At 48.9% G+C, this 17,152-nt stretch overlaps 1 long non-coding RNA gene across 3 annotated transcripts in view; it reads right to left on the bottom strand.

Moving 5' to 3' along the window:
• Window positions 1-16,837, bottom strand: part of LOC122241227 — a 42,026-nt gene extending 25,189 nt beyond the window's left edge. For all 3 annotated transcript variants that reach the window (XR_006221261.1, XR_006221259.1, XR_006221260.1), the window contains exons 1-2: window positions 16,440-16,837; window positions 5,075-5,353 (exon numbers count right to left, since the gene is read on the bottom strand). This is a non-coding gene — a long non-coding RNA (uncharacterized LOC122241227). The remainder of the gene's footprint in view (window positions 1-5,074; window positions 5,354-16,439) is intronic.
• Window positions 16,838-17,152: the final 315 nt, after the last annotated feature.

Raw genomic sequence — 17,152 nt, forward strand, 5'->3', positions numbered from 1 at the left:
TGGGCAAGAATTGGTCTGAATAGGAGAATATCTGCTTGGCTGAAGGGGATATGAATGAGGTGGGGTAGACCAGGTGGCCCAACCATGAACTTCCTATCATGTTCAGCCCAAGGTGGTGCAGGGCATTCAGCAGATACTTAATATATTTCCGATTGGCTGAATGGATGGATACAGATACATGAATGCATGGATGCATAATGGATGGATGCATGATGGATGGATGGATACATGCATAATGGATGGATGTATGATGGATGGATGGATGGATCATGGATGGATGGATGGATGGTGAATGGATGGATGATGGATGGATGATGAATGGATAGATGATGAATGGATAGATGGATGGATCATGGATGGATGGATGATGGATAGATATTTGGATGATGAATAGATGGATGGATGGATGGATGGATGGATGACAGATGATGGATGGATGGTGGATGGATGGATGATGGATGGATGATGAATGGATAGATGGTGGATGGATGATGAATGGATGGATGGATGGATCATGGATGGATGGATGATGGATAGATATTTGGATGATGAATGGATGGATGGATGGATGGTGAATGGATGGATGGATGGATGGATGGTGAATGGATGGATGATGGATGGATGATGGATGGATGATGAATGGATAGATGGTGGATGGATGATGAATGGATGGATGGATGGATCATGGATGGATGGATGATGGATAGATCTTTGGATGATGAATAGATGGAGGGATGGATGGATGACGGATGATGGATGGATGGTGGATGGATGGTGGATTGATGGTGGATGGATGGATGGATGGATGATGGATGGATGATGGTGGATGGATGTATCATGGATGGATGATGGATAGATGGATGGATGATGAACGGATGGATAGATGGATGGATGGATGGATGGATGCTTGGGTGGATGGATGGATGGATGGATGCTTGGGTGGATGGATGGATGGATGGATGATGGATGGATGGGTGGACAGGCGAATTGTATGAGGTACAAGAGATGAGTGTGACAGCAAGGGCTCTGGGCTGGGAACTAGGAGCCTGAAATTCAGGTCCCTTTTCCACCACTAACCAACCATCTGAGGGATGTCTCTGGGCCTCAGTTTCCCCACCTGTAGAGCCCAGGTGATTCTCAAGAGTCCTCCACACATGACAGTCTGTGATTTTGGAGACAGAAGCAGGGACTCAGGCAAGAAAGCCTACTCATGTAGCCCAGGGGGTGGGGGGAGCTGGCAGCAGGGGGTGTGCGCTACAGGTTAAGAACACAGCCACCAGGAAGGAGAGGCAGGTGTCGGCCTGCCTCTGCCACTTATCTGCTGTCACTCCCCCTCCCTAGACTACAGTTTCAGTGGATGCGTTCCAGGATTCTAGGACTCTGTGAGACTTGTCAGAGGAGCCTAATCTCTAGAGTGAAGAGCCCAGCCCCACCCCTCTCTTACCCCACTTAGGAGGTTAAAGCGACTTGGGAAAAGCACTTATTCTCAGCTCCTGGAATTACCCTTCATTTTCCTGGCAGATAAATGGGGCAAAACAGAAGATACTGATACATTTAAATGGATCAAGGCAGGCGGAAGTTTATAAGATTTGAATACACTTTCTGGCTGCCTTTGAATATTCATTTGCCCAAGGGAGTGTCGGGCAGCCAGATCCCTGGGCCCTGCAGGAGGTTATCTGAGGCTGGGGGGAAGGGAGGCACAAAGACAGGGTTGGCAGGAATCTCTGCTCATCAGGCACTCGGGAGCTCACCGCGGTTCTCCACCAGCTAAAATGTCACAGGCTCAGAGTAAATTCTGGGAGTTGATACACCCCATGGTTACTGTTGCCGTAGCAACAGCCTCCCTGCAACCATGTGTCCCGGCACATCACAGCAGACAAGATAGGTCTAGGAGGCGAAGGATGAGGAACCAGCCCAGGTCTCCAGGGGGCCCCCAGGTTTCTGAAACCTTCCCTGGAATTCCAGAATACACCCTAGGCTCCTCAAGCATCCCTGAGATTCTGAAACAGAGCCCAGAGATCCAGAACGAGCCTGAAATTCCAAAATCTGTCCTTGAATTCCAGAATACTTTCCCCAAGGCCTAGAACACACTCTAGATATCCAAAGGATACCCTTCACTTCTGGCTGTCTTGGCACACTCTGCAGGCAGCTCCCCCAAACTCTAAAACACGCCCCGGAATAAACATGTCCTTAAGTTCTTATCTCCCTCGTGAGTAGATTCTTCCCAGGACCTGGTTTTCTGTCTGAACTGTGAGGACCGTAGAGCACTCAAGGCTCGTGCTGGAGGAGAGGGGCTGGGGATGAGCCTAGGGGTTGAGGAGATTGACCTTGTCCTCCAACCCAAAGTGCAGACCACCCCAGACATGTGGGTACGTGCCAGCCCTCACAGTCAAAGGCAGCTCCCCTGGCCCAGTGCTTCCAGCACTTTCCATGGTGTACCCTGTTCTCTGCAGTGGGGATGAGTCGATGCTGAGTCATCTCTACTCTCTGCCAAGGCCCCTGGGTGACCATCAGCACATTAATCCTGGGCCTTCCAGGAGAGGCCAAGCTGAAGGGCAGCCCAAACGCTCCTCTCTGCCCAGGCAGTCTGAGGTGGGGGATGGGGGGGGGCAGCTGAGTGGAGAAGCCTTCCCCTCCTGGCTTTGGGAGGGGTGCGGTGAAAGGATGGGGGTGGGGGGAACGGTAGTCCACAAGCCAGTCCTCCCCACCACCCCTGCCGACACAGTCACCCAGTCCAGATGCCTGAACAACAGCGTCATCCCCGCAAGCTGGTGGGAAACCTCAGACTGCCTCAGTCTGTTCCCTCTTCCTTTCCCACCATGCTGCTCACTGCCTGTCATCCCCACCCTTAGTTCCCTGACCCCATCCTCACTCCACCCCCACCGCCATGGTCCAGGCCCCGTGACTCCGGACCGTCGGCCTTCCCCGTGTCTCCACCTCCACTTCTACCCTCTCAGTTCTGCGGCTCACAGGCAAGGCCGCGACCATCCTGCTGTCCTGCCCAAAGCTGCCGTCCCGCTCCCACACCAAGTGGCACGGCCACCTCACCTGAGCGTTCGAGGCCCCCTGACACCCGGCCACATCCAGCATTTCCCACTTACGGTCCCGACCTCTGCCAGGCGGGCTGACTCCCCGTTGTTGGAAAAGGCCCAGCCCCCATTCCCAGCCCTCCGTGTCCTCCTCAGAGGCTCTCTGCGCCTCTCTGAATCTCCACGCCAGCGTCAAGGGCCACCCCGTCAGAGATGACCGGAACCACTGCTCCCTCTGCATCTCTCTGAAACCGCAGCACCGCTTGGCTGTACCACAGTGTTCGGACAGAGTTGGTTATGGATTGTCAGACCAGGAGCCACAGAGATAATTAAGTCCAAGTGGTTTTCAAACTGGGCTCTGTGGCACCCGAAAGGGGGGCAAGGAGGAGCCTCAAAGACTGTAGGAGGAGCGAGGTCATGAGGGGTGGTCCAGTGCAGAGCATCATTAGCCAGGCTGGCCAGAGAAGGCTCTCTGAGGAAGCAACCTCTGAGCTCACCCCTGAATTGCCAAGGGCCACCTATGTACACATGATTCTAGGAGCAGGATATTCGTGCAAAAAGAAAAGCCAGTGCCAAGGTCCTGAGGCAGAAACAAGCCTGCCATCTTTAAAAAAAAAAAAAAAAAAAACCGACAAAAAGTTCAGGGTGATAGTGACCAAGGGCCAGAGCCATCCATCCAAGGTGAAACTTCCAAAGGCCCATTCCTCGTGGGGAAATGACCTGGTCTAATCCTGCTATTTCACAGAAGGAAAACTAAAATGAGTACACCCAGGGATGACTGAGGTCCAGCGGACAAGGGGCGGCAGGGCTGAGACCGGCTCTCAGGTCTCAGGACACTGCCCCAGGCACTATCTGTCACCCCTCGTGGGCAGCACAGGCCTCCCTGGTGTCCACCCCTCATGGCCACTCACCAGCCCCGCTCCTGGTCCCCACCCCGCCCCACCCTGTGCACAGGTGAGGAGCATGAATGAGGTAACGTCTCCCAGGCCTGGGAGCTCCCGGGAGCAAGCAGCCGGCCAAATAAAGGCTTTATTGGATTAGTTAAACATGCATCCTGTGGCCAAGGGCCTCCTGGCACCAGACAGCCTCACAGAGGAAAAAAACAGAGAAGCAGACGATGAAATTAAAAGGCTTTTCATTTCCAGAGCTGAGGCCGACACGTGCAAGTGGGGAAGGCGTCTCTCGTGGCTCCTCCCCACCCTCCTCCCAGGACCCCTGCCCCTGCCTCACCGGCCGGGCTCACGACTCCCACGGTGGCACGGGGCCTGCCAGGCGGCCCTCCTGCAGCACCTGGCCCGGGGCTCAAGGAACCAGAAGGGACTCGGGGAAGGAAGGACACGCGGCAGGTGTCTGAGAGGTCACGTCGTCCACCCCATGGTCTCAGGGCTGGATCACCTCTACTTCAGAAGCCAGCAGGCCCCAAACCTGGAGAGGGTAGGGCAGGTGAGGGCTGGGGAGAAGGAGACACCTAACAGATCTCATTTCTTAAAGGTGCCTGGAGCCCCAGTTTTCCACGGAAGGGGAGAGGGAACCTCTCTGTTTTTCTGCTCCCCCCTCACAGCCTTACTCCAGCCTCCCCAGAGCCTCTGATAGCAGCAAACTCTTTGGGTACAAATACATCCACCCACACGATATTTTCCCTGCTGTCCCTGGAGAACATCACCTGGTTTCTTTTCAGACCAATCAGGCCACTAAGATATTTGTACGTAAACAAATTTCCCCACCACGATCGATCTGAGAGAGAGAGAGAGAGAGAGAGAGAAAGAGTGTGTGTGTGTGTGTATGTGAAAGTTTGTTAAATGCATGTTCCCAAGGCCAAGGTTATCCCCCTCCTGTCGGTGCCGCCCTTGAGAAAGGGTCTGTGGGAATTGTAAGCACCATAAGGAAACAAGACAGTTTATAGATCACTTCAGAGGAGACCATTTCACTGCTGGCTCTTTTCGATGTTTTTTTTTTTTTCCAACAAACATCTATTGAGCACTTAGTGTGTACAAGGCAATGCATTAAATATATTTTGTTTCCAAGAGCAAACAAAACAGACCTACCTCCTTTCCTCTGGGAGCTTACATGTCAGGGCTGAGGGACTGGGTGATTCAGTAGATCTATAATCAAATGACCCAGTTCAAGGGGTGCTGGTAAATGAGTCAATGTCAGCCTGCAGGAAGTCTCTGATCGCTGGCTCCACGATTCTTTCTTTGGACATTCTCATCAAGGATGTAATGATGGAGGAGTCCTGGATCCCAGCAAGCTTGGGGTGTTCGTGCACAGATGTTCACAGAGCAGGTGCTCTGTGCCAGATACTGTTCTAGGCACTGAGGACACACCTGTGAACAAGACAGACCAAAACCTCTCCTCATGGGGCTCACATCCTAGTTGAGGGAGAGAGATAATCAACCAATTGATAAGTAAAAGAAAGAGAATATCAGATGCTGGTAGGCACCGTAGAAAAAGTAAAGTGGGGGCTATAGAGTGCTGGAGGGTGAGGGTTACATTTAAATATGATCAGGGAAGGCCTCACTAACAAGACAAAGGAGAGGATGCAGATCAGGCAAGCCGACTAACACAGCATTCTTGAAAACGGGGAAGGGGGTGCCTGGGGGACTCAGTTGGTTGAGCGTCCAACTTCGACTCAGGTCATGATCTCACGGTTCATGGGTTTGGGCCCCGCATCGGGCTCTCAGCTGTCAGTATGGAGCCTGCTTGGGATCCTCTGTCTCCCTCTGTCTCAGCCCCTCCCCTGCTCACATGCTCTCTCTCTCTCAAAAATAAATAAACATTTTAAAAAATATAATAAAAAGAAATGGGGGAAGCATGTGCAAAGGTCCTGGGGTGGGAGTGTGCCTGGCATGTTCATGAAGAAGCAAGGCCAGTGTGACTGGACCAGAGTGATAGAGGGACGTGGGGCAGTAGATGAGATCAGAAGGAAAACAAGAAGAGGCCATTGCAGGAATCCACATGGCCAGTGGAGGTGCTCAGTGGGACACGCTAAGGAGTGGTTAAAACATGGGCTCTATCACCAGGTTGCTGGGATCAAGATTCACCTTGCATAGGTTACTTTAACTCTGTGCCTCCGTTTCCTCATCTTAAGACAGGCAGAATAAGAGAATCTCCCTCCTGGGGTGGTGTGAGAATTAAATGAATTAACATTCATGAGAGTGGTCAGTACATAATCAGGCATTTAACTGTCAGAGTGCCCTGGCCAACGCCACCTTAACCTGATAGTCAAATAGTCAAGGTTCACATCACCGGTGATGTTGTGCGCCCCAATGTGATGGGACAGAGAAGGGCACTTCTCTGTGTATGCTTTCCAGAACCCCATAACTTCAGCCTCGTCATGAGAACAGCAGACAAACCCAAATTAGGGGGCGTTTTACAAAGCATCTGGCCATTACTTCTCAACACTTTCAAGGTCACAAAAAGCAAGGAAAGGCTGAGAAACTGTCACAGACCAGAGGATGTGGAAGAGATGGGACAGCCCATGCAGTGTGCGATCCTAGAACAGCAAAAGGACATTAGCGGAAAAACCGGCGAAACCCTAAGGAAGTCCGGGGCTGGGTGAATCATCAAGTACCAGTGTTGGTCTCTCTCAGTTTGACAAGCCTATCGTAGTCATGTAAGATGTTAACGACAGGGAAAACGAGATAAGGGGGCAGAAATCTCAGCTCATAATTAAACAACCCAAGGACCGGACTGGCAACTTTATATTATTTGTTCAACAAACGCCCATAAGAGGGGCATCAGACTGACTCCACCTAATTCTACAGGACCCCCAGGGGAGAAAAAGGGGCCAAGCAAGGAAGTGGGGCGTGGGGAGGAGAGGTTCCCTAACAACCCGGGTTCTTCATCCCTGAAAAGGGTGCTGCTTCCCCACTGTGGGAAAGGCTCCAAAAGAGCCTGGAGAACCCCTTGCCCTGGGGACCAGATTCTACCCCATCCAAGGGGGAGGCTGCAGGCAACCTGGGCAGCTCCGGTCCCCACCGGAACGTCTCCATCTCTGGTAGATCTCCAAGTCCGCTCCAGCCATTTCACGGGGTGGCCCCAGGTCACCCTCTCCTGTCCCGTCCCCGACAGACCCAGCAGCTGGCAGAGGCTAGCTGCTCAAACCCTTTACTGTTGACACATGCACCCATCACTGCACATCATCACTGTCAGCCATTCAACTAAGTGCTGCGCAATATGGCAAAGGGCATGCGAAATAGTTCGGGAGGCAGGTCTTGGAGGGGTCAGATCTCAGCAGTGCCCCCTGGGAAGTGTGTGACCAGTCTGGGGCCCCCTACCCTCTCTGAGCCTGTCTCCTCATCCAAAAGTGGGCAGAGTAGTAGAACGTACTTCAGGATCAGTGTAACTGGTCGTTAAAAGAGAACTATAGGGGCGTCTGGGTGGCTCAGTCGGTTGAGCATCCGACTTCGGCTCAGGTCATGATCTCGCAGTTTGTGAGTTCGAGCCCTGTGTCAGGTTTGCTGCTGTTGGCCTGTGAGCACAGAGCCCACTTTGGCTCCTCTGTACCCCCTCTCTCTGCCTCTCCCAAAAATAAATAAATATTTTTTAAAAGATAACTATAATAATTATTCTTATGTGGTAAGCGTTGCACCGGACGCAAAAGGGGCACAAAGTTGAATAGACCTGACCCTGACATCTTCTTGGAGGGAAGTCAGGCATTTAATAGTTAATTATAATACAGGACAGAAGTTCTACTGGAAATGCCTACTCGGTCACAGAGTGCCCAGGCAAGGCCCCCAGCCCCATATCTCAAGGCTTCAAGAAAGGAATTGTAGGATCTCCTCCTCAGAAGTTAAGGATCTTAGCTTAGTGTGGAGTTGAAAACCTGCCAAAGAAGACTGGCATGTGAAATCTGTAGGCCTTGATTAGAGACAAACTCTTTTTGGCTTTTTAAAAGCACAACAAAAATAAAGATGCCTTCCTCCTCTCCCTTATGCACGTGCCCCGGCAGCCCTGCCCGCCTCGGCTCCTGCGGCAGCTGTGGTCCTGGGGGCATCCCAGATGCCACTCATCTGCTGCCCTCTGCCCTGCTGCTATGCCAGGAAAGGCCTCAGTGGCCCCAGTGATGACTGTCCCCAGCTTGGCCAGCAGGTAACTTCTCAATGCGCCAGGGCCAGGCCGTTTGGAGGCCAACACTGAGTGTAGACAGGCGAATCTGCCTAAATGGCAGAGGGCCAAGCTGGGGGGCCAGGGACTCAGCTGGCTGCCCTGGGCACCAGGAGGAAGTCAGGGGGAGGCACCTGCTGTTGGTGGGGTGCGGAACCGGTGGGCCAGGGCCGGGGAATGCCTGGCTCATAAGAATAGCAATTTCTATCACGTGCCTTCTCTGTGCCAGGCAATGTAAAGCGATTTCATTGACTCATTGAATCCTCATGGGATGGAGGACGATTTTTCTCCCCATTTTGTAGATAAAGGAATTGAGGCCCAGAGAGTTGAGAAACTTGGCCATGTCACACAGCTAGTGAGTGGCAGAGCTTGACGTCCAGTTCAGGCCCCCGTTTTAAGCACAACCCGACCCCCAGGGTCTACATAACTCTGACAAAGCAGGCAAGGAGCACTTGACTCTGCCCTGGGCAGTCCTGGGGGGCTTCCCTGAGGTGGCATCATTGGAGCTGGATCTTGCAGGACTCTCTCGGGCGAGACCTGAGCATGTCCAGGTATAGATGGCAAACGGAACACACACGAACATCTTGGTTCCCCCCACCCCTTGAATGCTGAAACAATAGCAAAGAGGCTTCTTTAAATGCTTGAAGATATGAGCCCACAGGATGGGGAGAATGGGGGAGGGGACAACGGCAACAAAATTTTAGGAGCTGAAAAATGAATGGGCAATTGAGGAAAAGGAATCAGGAAGAAAAAAAAATCCCCCGAAGACTCAGGGATTAACCACATAGGTGCCTCTGGAAGTTGGGGTAAAGAGCAGTTCAAATAAAGATTCCTCGAAAGGCTGTTTAAGAAGCTGCTATCACCCCGGACCCCAGACACCTACAGACTGAGGGACACCAGGTACAGCGTACAGGATGGTACTCTCCTGACGACACGGAGGTTCCGCATATACGAGCAGGCTAGATGTCAAGACCTAACCCTCTTGTACCACTCTGCTGACACACTCACACCCTCTAGGCAGACAACCAGAAGAACTTTTTCTGGGAAACATGATGCACCAAGCAGAAAAGACCCAGATCAACCCTAGATGCCAACAGTGGAGGTTTTCCAACCAAATAGCACTGACAGATCACCCTGCGAGGAAGCCCACAGTCCACAAGACCTACCCATGTACTCAGAGCTTCCAATCAGCTCCTACTTTACTATTTTTAAATATGCACAGATACCAAAGGTTTGCCAGGCATCTGAAGAATGCCTTTAACCTGAAAGATAAAAATAAAACAAACAGAAAACACCAACTTGAAAAAACCTGTCTTAATATCATCATGAGACATGCATAGGTGGAATTAAACTAGGATTCTCATTTTGAAAAAGAGAGAGAGACAAAGCATGAAATAAAAAAGCTTTTCACAATGAAAAGTATAATGGAAAAAGGAAAAAGGAAAAATTGGAAAATAAGATTTATCTTTTCCAGAGTGACAGATAAGGGGAAAAAAAGGAGAGAAAATAAAAGAAAATTGGAGAACTTGTCCAGGAGTTCCATCTTCAAATAATAACAATTCTATAAAGAATAGAAAAATGTGTAGGAGAGACAATGTGTAGGAATCATCAATAAAATAGATTGAGAAAATTTGACAGATCAAAAAAATCTTTCTAAATTTCAAGGACTCACATCACAGAGGTTCCAGTGCAATAAATAAAAATAGACCCACACCAAGGCATCTCATCATGAAATGTCACTATCCTGGGACCTCAGGGAAGATTCTCTAAGATTCCAGATTGAAAAGATAAGGAATGAGAACAGTGTCCTTCTCCTGGAACAGGCAATAGAGCAAAACCTTCAAATGTTCTAGAGAAAAATAATTTCCAACCTGCAATTCTATACCTAGCCTAACAGCCAATCAAGGAGGAGGGTAGAATGAAGCCATTTTCAGATGTCCAAAATCTCCAAAACTTAACATCCCATGGATCTTTTGCCAGGAGCTACTTGTGGATGTGCTCCACTGAAACCAAGGAATCAACCAAGAGAAAAGAAGACATGAAATACAGGGAGGTGAGATCCAACACAAGAGAGAGACAGAGGAATCCTCTGGACTGATAGCAAAGGATCCAAGGATGACGCCCGTACAACAGGTGCAGAAAGCAACCCGCCCAGGGGAAGCAGGTCACAGGTTCTGGAAGACTTCTTCAGGAGACGAAACTGATAGGAAATTGATGCATTCAAATGTGTCCAGAGGAGATTCACATTATTGGCCAAGAGTTTGGAGTTTACTTAGTTATGAGTACAAGCAAATAAAGATTTTTTTTAAAAGACAATTGGTAACTCCAGGGAAAACAAAAACTTGCACAGAAAAGGGGGACAGTGATAGCATTATGGGGGGGATAGGAGACCAGAAGAGCAAGGTCGTGGGGCAGGGAGCAAAGAGAGCTAAATCCTCAATTTATGTAGCAAAGGATCAGATAGCTGGGCTTCCACTCTGGCATGGCAATGTGAAGAGCTCTGCAGATATGTTTCCCAGGGAAACTGCTGAAAATTATTTTAAAACAACCATTTAAAGTCTGTGGAAATGGTCCTAAGGGCACACAGCAAATGAAGAAACATTCATTTAAGAAAACCTAATAAAACTCTATAAAAGCAGCAAGAGTCTGCAGCATTTGAACTATGATCTGCTTCCTCCTTCTCTCTCAGCTCAGCATTATGAAAACGCCACTCCAGATGGGTGTAGTCAATAGCACAGGGCTCTCTCTGTCCCGGCTTCTGGTGGGAGACCCACAGTATCTTCCAGGAAGGGCAGAATATCAGTATATCTCATCCTGCCTCAGCTTACTGTTGCAGAGACTAAGTCTAGGTGCGTGCAGCTAAGAGGTGGGGGCTCCCCTCTTCTTCCCAGCCCCGACCAGGGGGATCAGAGCTCTGCCTTGTGCCCTGCATGCTGGGGCCCTAATCACCCTCATCTTGGCTCATTCATAAGGCAGAATTTCCATGCCAGGAGAAGCAAACTGAGAAGACCAGAGGCAACAGCCAGCCCCTACTCCATCAAGTGCCCAGCTCCTAAAGGAGGGATGTCACTCACGAGAGGAGAGTGCCACTATTTCCACACTAAGTTCCAGAGACCTGGCTCAGAGACCTTGCCCAAAGGGAGAAACAGACCACAAATAGTTGCAAAACTTATCTCAGAAGCACTGAATTCGTTTGCAAACACGGTCTGGGGAAGATAAAGTTTAAGTACGCTATCAAAACCAATAGAGATTGCTGTGAAAAACACAAGAGGAGACCAGTGAGTTCATTTGACATTTCAGTGATACCATAAACTGACCAGTTTATCAGAGAGAACCATGGAAGGAGACAGATAAAAAGAGCCCTCTTTGGATCAGAACAAAATCTCGAACAATGACCTCAAAAATTATATCCTCAAAGGAGACTGGAATTGTTATCATATATTATTTAAGAAGTTCAATTTCCATCAAAAAAATTTACAAGTTATACATAGAAACAAGAGATTTTGGCCCACACACAAGAAAACAAACTGTCTGTGAGAGTAACCAGATGTCAGATTTAATAAAGAATTCTAAGTAGCTATTATAAATATTTTCAAATAACTAGAGAAAGCCATGCTTAAAGAACTAAAAGAAGATATGGTGACACTGTCTCATCAAATAGAGAGCATAAAAAAGGGGGCAGAATTATTTTTTAATGGAAATTCTGGAGCTGAAAAGTACAATAATCAAAATGAAAATTTCACTAGAAGGGCTCAACAGTTGATTTGAACTGGCAGAAGAAATAACTAGCAGACTTGAAGATATATTGATAGAGATAATGCAATCCAAAGAACAGACAGAAAAAAGCACAAAAGAAGACGAGCTTTAGGGAAATGGGGAACTCTATTAAGTCCACCAATGCGTGTATAATGGGAGTACCAGAAACAGAAGAGACAAAGACATGAGCAGAAAAAAATTCAAGTAATGGCTGAAAACATCCCAAAGTATGAAAAACTTTAATCTGTAGATTCAAGAAGTTCAAAAAACTCCAAGAAGGATAAATGCAAAGTAGGAAAAAATGCTGAAAATCAAAGAGGAGGAAATCTCCAAGACAGTGAGAGAAAAGTGATCACTTACAAGGGAACTCAGTAAGATTAAGACTGACTTCTCAACAGAAACAATGGGGCTAGAAGGCAGTTGGGAAAACATATTTAAAGTGCTTAAAAATACTGCCAGTCAAAAGCCCTATATCCAGAAAAACTATCTTTCAAAAAAGAAGAAATAAAGACAACCCCAGTATTACCAAAGCAGAAAGAGAAATCACAAGATTATAGACCAAATACATTCTCTGAATATAAATGCAAAATCCTCAATAAAATGCTAGCAAACCAAATCCATCAATGTGTAAAAAGAATTATACACCATGATTAAGTGAGATGACGTAACCCAGGAGTGCAAGATTGGTTTAACATCTAAAAATCAGGGGTACCTGGATGGCTCAGTTAAGCCTCTGACTTTGGCTCAGGTCATGATCTCACAGTTTGTGAGTTTGAGCCCTGCATCAGGCTCTGTGCTGACAGCTCAGAGCCTGGAGCCTGCTTGGGATTCTGTGTCTCCCTCTCTCTCTGCCCCTCCCCCACTTGCGCTCGTGCTCTCTCTCTCTCTCTCAAAAATAAACATTTAAAAATTTTTTTAAAAACATCTGAAAATCAATTAATGTCATACATCATATCAATAGAAATTTGTAAAGTCACATTATTACTTCAATAAACACAGAAAAGGCACTTGACAAAATCCAACACCCTCTCGTGATTAAAAAAAAAAAAAAAAAAACACTCAACAAACTAGGAATAGAAGGAAATCTTTCAACTCGATGAAGGGCATCTATGAAAACTCCACAATTAATATCATATTTAATGGTGAAATACCAGATTCCTAGTCTCCTAAAATTGGGAGCAAGACAAAGATATTCACTCTCACCACTTCTATTCAACAGTGTGCTGGAGGTCCCAGCCAGGGCACTTAGACAAGGAAAAGAAAGAAGCAAAATACCTCTATTTACAGATGATATGATCATATATATACATAGATAGATATAGATATAGATATAGATATAGATATAGATATATATTCTACTCCTGAAATCATTATCGCACTATATGCTAACTTGGGTGTAAATAAATAAATAAGAATAAAATAAAATAAAATAAAATAAAATAAAATAAAGAATAGAAAAAATTAGAGAAAACCTAAGAAAAACACAAGACATGGTATGTTTATGGACTATAAAACTTAATATTATTAAGATGGCAATATCTCCCAAACTGATCTACAGACTCATTAATATAGGCAAAGGATCTGAATAGTCATTTCTCCAAAGAAAACATACAAATGTCCAAAAACACTTGAAAATATGATCAACGATATTAGTCATCATGGAAATGCAAACCAAAACTTCAGTGTGATGGCATTTCACACCCACTAGGACAGCTATTACCAAACAGGCAGATAATGACAAGCGCTGATGAGGATATGGAAAAATTGGAAATCTCAAACACTGCTCATGGGAATGTAAAATGATGCGATCACTCTAGAAGAGAATCTCAAAAGTTTAAACTATTGTCCTATGACCCAGCAATTCTGTTCCTAGGTATAACATACTCGACAGAAATGAAAACTTATGTCCACACAAAAATTTGTACACAAATATTCACAGCAGCATTATTCATAATAACTAAAAGGGAGAAAGAACCCAAATGTCCAACAACTGACGAATGGACAAACAAAATGTGGTATATCATCTAATGGAACATAATTGGGCTACAAAAAGGAACAAAGGACTGACCCATGCTACAACGTGGATGAACCTTGAAAACATTACGCTAAGCGAAAGAAGCCAGACACAAAAGGCCACATGCTGTATGACCCATTTATGTGAAACGTCCAGAATAGAGAAAACAGAGACAGGGAGTAGATTTGTGGCTGTTTAGGACTAGAAGCGATGGGCCAAACCTTGACTGTGTGGCACCTGCAAACCTCTTTTCTGGCAAGGAGTTCACAGTAGCTTTTCTCAGGGTCCCTAAGAGGGAGTCAAGACCAGCTCTCCTCATGTCACAGATGGGTAGACTGAGGCAACCTATAGTAAAAAGACCCTCCACGAGCAGCCGCCTGGAGCCCAGGGTCCTGACCCTCAGTCCTCCCCTGGATGCGGTGAGGCTGGCTTCGCCTCCTGGTCCACTTGGGCCCCCTCTTATCCACATTTGAGATCCAGCGTGATGATGCCACTACCGGGAAGTCCTCTCCATGTCTGCTTTATTTTTAGATGCTATAAGACTGTTGGGGAAGAAGAAAAAAATCCATTTTCCTGTTCAGAAACATGGACCTCCCTTTGATCACGCCACCTCCCCTGTCACAAAAGGGCCACTGTGCCTTCTCCTTCGCAATCCTGTTGCTCCAGGACCGGACTTGCACCCCTCTCCTCCAGGTGCCCGGCCCTGCCCGCTCTCCAGCTCATCTCAGACCCCACTCCTTCCCACCCCCCTCCACCACACAGAACAGCCTGGAAGCCATCCTGTTCCTCCTCCCTCAGGGCCTCCGCACATGCTGTTCCTCCTGCCTGGAAGACCCTTCCCTCCTGTCTCCCTTGTGACTAAGCCCAGCTTCCTTTAGAACTGAACCTGAGGGGCGTCTGGGTGGCTCAGTGAGTTAAGCAGCCGACTTCAGCTCAGGTCATGATCTTGCGGTCTGAGAGTTCGAGCCCCATGTCATGCTCTGTGCTGACAGCTCAGAGCCTGGAGCCTGCTTCGGATTGTGTCTTCTTCTCTCTCTGCCCCTCCCCTGCTTGCTCTTTGGCTCTCTTTCTCTCAAAAATAATAAACATTAAAAACAAAAAAAAGAACTGAACTTGAATGTCAGACTGGATCAGGCTCCTTGATCCTCGTGCCCAAGGCATCCTGAACTTTTCTTTCATAACGCGTTACACACATTTATAATGACTCAAGAATTTATAAAAATTTTCAAATGCCTTGTCAATTATGTATAATCATTTAATCCCGGGGCGCCTGGGTGGCTCAGTAGGTTAAGCGTCCGACTTTGCTCAGGTCATGATCTTGCAGTTCATGATTTCGAGCCCCACATCAGGCTCTGTGCTGACAGCTCGGAGCCTGGAGCCCGCTTGGGATTCTGTGTCTCCTTCTCTCTCTGCCCCTCCCCCACTCAAGCTGTCTCTGTCTCAAAAATAAACACTTAAAAATTTTTTTTAATAATTTCACCCTGCTAGGTTGAAAGCTTCCTGACGATAAGCCCTGTGTCCTCCTTGTTCCCAGTTGTCCCCAGTGCCTAGCAGAGTTCCTAGAACTTAGTAGGTGCCCAATTAACATTTGTTGACTGGCTGACCTACTAAGGCAATGGAAAGCTCCCACTTGAGGGCCCGTATGTTACTCTGTGCTGTCCTCACTACTGAGGTGGCATTGGTTGCCCCTATTTTGCAGAGGAGAAAACAAAAATCAAAACCCTGTAGCTCGGAGAGGTGATGGAACTTGCCCAAGGTCACACCGGGCCGGAGGAAGTGAGAGGGCTGGATGGACACCCAGGCTTCTTCCCTCCGGGTGGCAAGGGAACACCCACTCCCCCTCCAAAACTCCCTCTAGTTAAGGTTGTTAGGGACAGGTCATGATGACAGTCTCTGCCACTGGGGGCAGCCCAGACCTGCCCCAGGCTCCAAACAGAGTAAAATCAGCCCAGCTCTTCTGAGGACCCAGTTGCTGTGGGGCCTCCTGCACGTTGTCACCCACCCGGTCCGGGCGCCCAGAGCCCAACCGAGGCAGGTAAATCAAGGGCGACCACGGCGCCTCGGCGCCCTCTAGTGGTGGCAGGAGAGAGCGGCTGTGGGGAGAGAGGAGGACGGGAGGGAGGGTAGGTGGCCGGGAAGGGGGAGGGGAGAGGGGAGAAGAGAAGGAGAGACAGTTGAGGCTAAGGAACAGGAGCCAGAGGAGACCGGCAGGGCATTTGTCTTGGCTCCAGAGCCCCCCTCCCCCTGCAACCGTCTCTCTGCCAGTTGCCCCTCTGGATTTCTGCCCCCCAGCTCAGCCCAGGCCCTGGGGCTGACCCCCCCTCGAGACCCCCACAGTCACAGGGACGAAGGCCCCAGGTCTACCCAGCCTCCCCCAATGCCTCCCCCCAAATCCCAGCAGCTGCAGTTGCCATGGTACCAGCACCCCCACCCCACCCCCACCCTGACACAGAAGGAGAGTCCCGAACGTGCACGGAGCCAGCTCATTTCCCGCCCCCCACTTCGGGGTAATTAGTGCAAATTAAATTTCACACCCCTTCTCCTGAGCAGTCAGAGCTCCCCGGAACGGATGCCCACGATTCATGGGGGGAACATAACTCTCCTCGCAGCGTGCAGACGTGAGAGAACATTTCTCAGCCGTTGAGTTCTCGCGCTTCCCCCAAGTCGCCCAGGCCGGGCTCCGACACACGTGCACGTGCTGCTCCGGGGTGGGGGCGAACCCAAGAGACGGTGGGAGGGGGGGACCGGAGCCCCATTCCCGGCCGCACCCCTCACCCAGACTTTCCTCGCTCTGGCTCTAAAACCACAAGGATGGGCCAACTCACGGTAGAAAGGAAAGCGAGGGATCAGCAAGGCCTCAGAAACGCAAATGCGCATGCACATTCACAGGCCTGCTTCCTTCTGCCACCTGTGCCCTCCCAGAGGGCCCCAGAGTTCAGAGCCCCCACCCCCCACCCCCACCCTCGCCTGGTTTAAGGCTCTGTCCCTCCCCTTCTAGGCCTTTTGGCTAAGATGAAGTGTAAGGCTCTGTCCACTGTCAAATCTCTTAACAAGGGGCCCACATTTCATTTCGCACTGATTTCTGCCAATTTTGTAGCCAGGCCTCCTCCCTGTGTGCCTTCGTTTGCACGTAAGTATCTGGATGAGCCCACAAACACAGCACAAATAATCCCACTCCGCGCTTTTCAGGTGCTTCCTACACTTTAACCCCGTTTCATCCTTGCAACAGCCCATTGAGGTCACTGTT

The sequence above is a fragment of the Panthera tigris genome, chromosome C1, assembly GCF_018350195.1.
Source record: "Panthera tigris isolate Pti1 chromosome C1, P.tigris_Pti1_mat1.1, whole genome shotgun sequence".
NCBI classification, from domain to species: Eukaryota; Metazoa; Chordata; class Mammalia; order Carnivora; family Felidae; genus Panthera; species Panthera tigris.